The sequence below is a fragment of the Cucumis melo genome, unplaced genomic scaffold (assembly GCF_025177605.1).
Source record: "Cucumis melo cultivar AY unplaced genomic scaffold, USDA_Cmelo_AY_1.0 utg000608l, whole genome shotgun sequence".
NCBI classification, from domain to species: domain Eukaryota; kingdom Viridiplantae; phylum Streptophyta; class Magnoliopsida; order Cucurbitales; family Cucurbitaceae; genus Cucumis; species Cucumis melo.
In genome coordinates this window covers 5,001-12,288 of record NW_026124100.1, presented here as the reverse complement: position 1 = coordinate 12,288, position 7,288 = coordinate 5,001, and the positions used below count along the sequence as shown (strand labels likewise).

At 30.8% G+C, this 7,288-nt stretch overlaps 4 non-coding genes across 4 annotated transcripts; 2 read left to right on the top strand and 2 right to left on the bottom strand.

Annotated features, from left to right (window-relative positions):
• The first annotated feature begins 2,249 nt into the window (after nt 1-2,249).
• Nucleotides 2,250-2,321, top strand: TRNAC-GCA (transfer RNA cysteine (anticodon GCA)). Its single transcript has one exon. It is a non-coding gene; the product is annotated as a tRNA-Cys (tRNA).
• Nucleotides 2,322-5,403: 3,082 nt separating this feature from the next.
• On the bottom strand, nt 5,404-5,477 carry TRNAD-GUC (transfer RNA aspartic acid (anticodon GUC)). The gene has a single exon. It is a non-coding gene; the product is annotated as a tRNA-Asp (tRNA).
• A 322-nt stretch (nt 5,478-5,799) lies between these two features.
• On the bottom strand, nt 5,800-5,878 carry TRNAY-GUA (transfer RNA tyrosine (anticodon GUA)). Its single transcript has one exon. It is a non-coding gene; the product is annotated as a tRNA-Tyr (tRNA).
• Nucleotides 5,879-6,979: 1,101 nt separating this feature from the next.
• TRNAT-GGU (transfer RNA threonine (anticodon GGU)) lies at nt 6,980-7,051 on the top strand. The gene has a single exon. It is a non-coding gene; the product is annotated as a tRNA-Thr (tRNA).
• Nucleotides 7,052-7,288: the final 237 nt, after the last annotated feature.

Below are 7,288 nucleotides of genomic sequence, written 5' to 3'. Positions count from 1 at the left end.
TGGGTGTAATCCGAAAAAAGATTCAAATGTGGTTGTTAATGGAGTTGAAGTTACCAAATTCTGAGGAGTCGGTATTAATTTATGCCTAATTGCTCCACATATAGTTCCTCTAACCATATTTTCTAAACGAACTAGAGCCAATCCGAATTGATCTTGTAAGAGATCCGCAACAGAACGAATCCGTTTATTTTTCAAATGATTCATATCGTCAAGTGTACCCATTCCAAATTTAAGTCCAATCAAATGATCTGCAGCTGCCAATATATCTCGCTGTAACAAAAATGTATTGTTCTCAGGTATATCAAGATTAAGTCTCTGGTTCAGATTTCGTCGACCAATCCTTCCTAATTCACATCTTTGTTGAAAGAATTTCTTTTGTAATTCCTTACATAAGGATTCAGAAAATACCGGATCTCCGCCTACACAAGAAAATTGTTGATAAAACTCCAAAATGGCATTTTCTTTTGATCTAATTTTTTTTTTCTCCTTATCATTCAGGAAAGACAAAAAAAATTTCAGGGTAGCAAACATTCTCGAGAATTTCTCTTAGATTCGAACCCATAGCTGATGATAGAACTAGAATAGATATTTTCTGTTTCCTACTCACACGAGCCCATATCCTTGCTTTTCGATCAATCTCTAATTCTAATCTTCCTCCCCAATCAGATATTATGGTGCCGGTATAGACCGAAATTCCGTTATGGTCCAATTCTGACCGGTAATAGATACCGGGGGCTTTGCAATATTTGACTGATGACAATTCTGTATAGTCCATTTACTATAGAAGTTCCCAGGGAATTCATTAGAGGAATGTTTCCAATCAAAATTGTTTGTTCTTGCATATCCCTACGGGTTTTCCAAATTAATCCTGCGGATACGTATAATTCAGAAGAATATGTGAGTGATTCATATACAGCATCTCTTTCTTTTATCAATGGTTCTACCAATTTATATGTTTCCACAAATAATTGAAATTCAATTTCTTGATCTGTATCTTCAATTTTTGGAAACTTAGAAAGTTCTTCTGTTAAGCCATGATCAATGAACCTACAAACCCTTCAAATTGTATCTGATTAAACGCAGGTATTGTAGACATTCTCTCATTTCCACCCCCCAAGCATTTTATTTATTTCCCATTTATAAAAAAAATCCCATTATTTGCTTAAAATGGATCGATCTAGCAATGATGGAATTTATATTATGTTTACTGAATCACATGAAATTTTACCTAACTTCATAGGTGTAATAGATGTAATGCATGAAATACATATGAACGTAGGAATAAAGAGACTTTGATACTCAAATTAAATTGGAATTTGCAACAACTACAAATGAATTGGTAAATTCTATTTAGAATTATGGAGTTTTGTATAAAATATCTATATCAAAACAAAAGTGAGTCAATTTCTACCATTATTATGATATTCCAATCGGATTGGGTACTATAAATAGATTCGGGATTTGATCTGAAGAAACAATATAGAATTTTTTTTATTTAACAACATGGAACTTTTTCGTAGATTTCACTGTTAAAAAAAATTCGCATAGAAGAGAGATATTTTACCTATACCTATATTTTTTTTAGTAGAATTCGTAGAATGCGATTGAAGTATGTATAAGGACTTGTATTTATTAATAAACATGTGCAGATATATATATATAGTTAGTTATATATATCGCTCTTTATTACAGTTCTATGGGGAACATCACATGTCGTACTCTATCAAAAATTTATATTTTCTATTTAATGATAATGAAAAAAAAATTCTAAAAACAGAATTCCGAACATTTCCTATAAACATCTTATATATATATAAGATATTAGATTTAGATAATAGTAATCGTTTATGTTCTGGGGTTTACATATACTCATAATCGCTATTAAAATTGTCATTAATAAGGATTTTTTTATGGTTATGGAAACGAATCAATACGGATGGATTAGTAATGATTAGTTATCTATCAATTTTTATTTATTTAGGTAAGGTATCCATTTTTGGATTGTTTTCTTATATCATTAGGGAAACCGAATTTGCAATTTCAATCCAAGAATCATTTATGAATTCACAGTCAATAGTTAAAGTTAACGGTTCCCATTTGTCCTGATTTTTTGCTTTTGTGAATGAAAATCCACATTTTTTTTTTCAATAGAAAAAGCAAAGTTTTGCGGTTTTTCGTTTTAGATATTGTGTGTTGTAAGATACTATCTATCTAAGAGATAGAGCCAATCCAATATTTTGTATCGTTTTGGCGGCATGGCCGAGCGGTAAGGCGGGGGACTGCAAATCCCTTTTTCCCCAGTTCAAATCCGGGTGTCGCCTCAGCAACAAACAAAAGAATCAAAATACCCTCTTCTGTTTTGCTGATATAACTTTATCATTTTTTTTAGAAGAAAAGCATCTTTAGATTTGCTTGATTCTAAGCATCGTTGGGGTTCTCTAAAATGTTATCATAAATCCCTTGCGTATAGGTTTCGTTTCCAGAATTTAGTAGAGTAATGAAAAATAATCGTTAAATCTTGAGATGATAGCCCTTCGACTACTAATGTAGTGTCTACTCATTGGGTCTTGAATTAGGGAATATAATTTCATTTTTCCTTACGGAAAGGAGGAAGATACTTGATATACGGACTCATGAAAGTATCTGAGTACTCGAGCATTCAATCAATATTATATTGAATGAATAATTGGCTTTTTTTTTTATTTTAATCTTAAAAAAAGAACTTATTTCTTTTCGATAAGCTCTAACCACGCATGTAATAGGCCATCCCATCTTCCGATTGTCTCTATGAAACAATCGGGGGGACAGTAAAGATTAGATCAAATGAGAAAGGAATAATAGTAGGGTTATGTGATAGATACTATCTTGATTCTCTATTTTGAGACTTTTTACTTAATGTAATGAAATGCAGGACAACAAAAGAAAGACTAGGTCTTATTATTCCTACATGTTACTAACATTCTTTTGATACTTCCAAGAGTTTTTCTGCCTCTTTTATTTATTTGTACTGAATTTTTTCGATTATACTAGAAATCATATAATAACTTGGGATAATTCGATTTTTTGTATTGTTTCATCAATGGTGTTGTGCCCGAATCTCTTTTTGACTATGCGCTAGTGATTCCACTATTATTAGTGAATAATAATTATTAGTGAGCAATAATGGAATAATTCTTTTATATTCATAGAGATAGGGGACATAATTCACATGGATATGGTAAGTCTCGCTTGGGCTGCTTTAATGGTAGTCTTTACATTTTCTCTTTCCCTCGTAGTATGGGGAAGAAGTGGACTCTAGAAGTACTACTAATTGAAAAATAAAACTGTATTGTTTTTGGTTTATTTTATAGATCGTTCTGCAAAACTTTTTTTCTTTTATTTTGAAAAGTAAAAAAAAAAAGAGTTCGGATTATAAGTTTTTAAGTGGATCCATACTTTCAACACGAAAGAACATAGACATAGTGGTTGTCCAATGAGATACTACGCATAATAATATACTACCTCATAATAAGATAGTACCTCGGGGTAGCCACCCACATATTACGTGCTTACCACTTCTTTTATTTATTATTATTAGTATTTTAGTTATTTTCAAAATAGGATTTTTTCTTGTTTTAGGGAACTCATTTCATATCATGCTTCAAACGTTAAATAAAAATGGGGTTTGCTAATTCTTTTCGAAATCCGAAGATAAAAAGTTCCCATGGAACCGAACTCCTGGATCATCTGTCAACTGCTCAATCAATTACTTCTTTCGAATGCTAAAAAAAAATTAGTGGCCTTTCGATTATTTGATTTCAGATTCATTCTAATCAACATGAATTATGAAGCAAAGAAATAGAATTGGGCCACTATGTATATTAGATTAATATTACATATATGTAATTGATATGATATCTATATATAAATAGAAAGATATATATTGTATATTCATCTATATTCAAATTGATCGATATTCAACCTCTATTTTTATAGAGTACAATTTTATATTTATACACTTCAATAACAATAATAGATAGTATGGTAGAAGGATTCATATATTTCTTTCTACCATACTATCGGATCTTATCGAATACTTCTCTCGTAGAATACTGATAATTCTAGTCCGCCAATTTCATTTAAGACGCGAAATTTTAATGCTTTTCATTTTTCTTATCTTCAATCATTGATAAGAACTAAAACGTCAAGGTTAATTCAAATTAATCACTTTGACTGATTGTTTTTACGTATATTATAAGTAAAAAGGCGGTCGGAACTAGAATGAACAGTGCAGTAGCAATAAATGCGAGAATATTTACTTCCATAATATCATCGTTTCATTTTTTATTCGCAATAACTCGGGATTTAATCCCATAGAGATGATAAATGTTTCGCTTGTAAATTCAAGGGGATGCGTTGCATCTCGATGATATCGAATCGTATTAAAATATCATGAATAACAATATCGGAGCTATCAAATCGATTCATCGTCGAGAATTGAATAGTATAACATAGGAAGATCTTTTATCCATACCGAATTTAAACAAAATGGGATTCCTGATGCAATCAAGAATTTCGTTACTTTTTTTTATTTATAATTTTTTGCATTCTTTCTTTTCTATAATCTACTGCCCTCTTATTCAATGCAATCATCTGATGAAGTCTCATCAGACTACCTTTACCCTTACATTGTTTATAAACAAACTCAAGCAAAGAATAGCAGCGAAATTCAAAAAAGGAAAAGGAGGTAGGTTCGAACTAAACTCCTTCCTTTTTTTGTACTTATAAAATCTTCTTAAAAAAAAGAAATAAAAACGAAACTTAAACTTTCAAAAATTCTTAATTACCTCACTAAGAGAGATAGATGGGATCCTTGTTTGTATTAATATCCTCTTTCCTTGAATTAGTAGTGGGACGTATATATCAAAAGTTAAGTGTTAAATTTTAATAAGATAGATTATTTCAAATTCAAATTAGTAATTGAATTTACTAATTGAGGTTACAAAAAATCGGAGCCAGAACGGATATATTTTGCTTTCAGACGAAAAATTAGATCAAAGTTTACTATGTAAACTTTATTTTGTATCGTCCAAATTCCCTTTATGTATGTGCTTTCCGGAAACGTATAGTACTCTATTTCATTAGAAAAATCGGGCGTAATCAACTAGACCCAGTACGCCTTCGAATCCTGAATATGATGCTACCAATAATTGTGGTAATTCACATATGGCACATATGTCTTTCTCCCATCAATTAGTACTCGTTGAAGAAATCAAAATTCCCATATTTTTTTGTTGAAAAATGTGGAAAAAAAATAAGAGAGATCCCGTTTGGAATAAAATTCAGTTATGTTATTTGTTCTCTCTTTCACAGGAAAGGAAGAGATTAATTGATGTATTTTTTTTTTATTGGATTTGGATCCATCGGGACTGACGGGACTCGAACCCGCAGCTTCCGCCTTGACAGGGCGGTGCTCTGACCAATTGAACTACAATCCCAGGGAAATAAAGTGTACAACATATGTTGTTGATTTAATTTCCTTCAAACCTTTCTATGTAGATTTTTGATTCGAATTGTCATATTCTACCAGACAGAGACGCGAGTAATAAAGTAATAGATTGATATGCGCGGAGACATGGACTTTAGTGTGAGAAGCATGGATTAATATTTATTTTTTCGTTATTGTAAAAAAATTGATTGATTATCAATCTGTCAATGAATAAAAAAAGAGTTTTTTTTTTTTATTCTTTCATATCAAGTCAAGTATTTCTGTAGAAGGACAAATAGGTTATATCATTTTATGGTGGATACGCGATATATTGGGCCGAGCTGGATTTGAACCAGCGTAGACATCAACGAATTTACAGTCCGTCCCCATTAACCGCTCGGGCATCGACCCGGGAAGAATCAATTCCAAGCTTGTTGATAATCCATGATCAACTTCCTTTCGTAGTACCCTACCCCCAGGGGAAGTCGAATCCCCGCTGCCTCCTTGAAAGAGAGATGTCCTGGACCACTAGACGATGGGGGCATACTTGCCCGACTGCCATCATACTATGATCATAGTATGAATAGTTTTTTGAAATTGTCAATATAAAATAAATATAATGGACTAATATGATGCAATTCGACGTATTTTTCTTTCTTTCATTATTCCATCGAAATTTTTTTATTTGTGATTTCTATTTATGAATCGTTCATTCTAATCACCATTCCCCATATAATTCTATATAGAAATTATTTTATTTTAAATTGCATTTTTTTTTTATTTATTTCATTTAAATAATATACATAAATTTGCAAATTGGAATATATAGTTATATTACTTATATTATAGAATATCAAATGAAAATAGTGATTAGTAGTGATTAGAGGAAACCTCTAAAATAAACAAAAATAATAAATATTAGAAAAAAAAATATTCTTTTTTTATTTTATTCTTTTTTTATTTAAATAATACGAAGGCTAGTACCCTTCGGGAATTGGTCTGCCATATGCTATAAACAGGATTAAACTCCATTTCTCATACTTTCACTCATTGATTCACTCATTGTTAAGATTAGGTTAGGTATATTTCGATCTCACACTAAGCCAAGAAATTAAAAAAACGATAAATTTTGAAATCTGGGGATAGGGATCAACAAGTTATTGAAAATTTTTTTCTCGCCAAATAGAATTGCTTTATCAATGATTCGGTGAATGTATCTATGTTCAATTCGTGTGTGTACATGTATGAATCAAATTCATTTCGTTAGGATGGGGCTCATCAATTTAATTAGGGATCGGTCGTATGATGAAACAATCATTGCATTGATCAAATCCAATATCAAAAAACTATTTTACCTATACTCATTAGATAAATCCAATTTTTCGTTACTCCAATGAGCGACTATGTAGATAAGATATATTTATGTACATATCTTATATTTATAATTTTATAATAATTATATACACTCAACTCATCGTGGCTAGTGTCTGACTCAGAAATTGAATCAAATAGGCCTTTTTAACTCAGTGGTAGAGTAACGCCATGGTAAGGCGTAAGTCATCGGTTCAAATCCGATAAGGGGCTTTGGCTTTTTTCATAAAACTCCAGCCGTAGTATTCATATTTGATTGAGGGGAGAATAGACGACATATTGTTTTTTTTTTTGTAATAAAAAAAGTACAAACCCTATCATTTTAATTTCATTTTTTTATAAAAAAGTTATCTTTAATTATACCAAGTTATTATTATAATGAATAATATAATAGTAATTATAGTTAGAAACTCAAAATTAGAAATTATATAGTGACACATTTTTTTATTA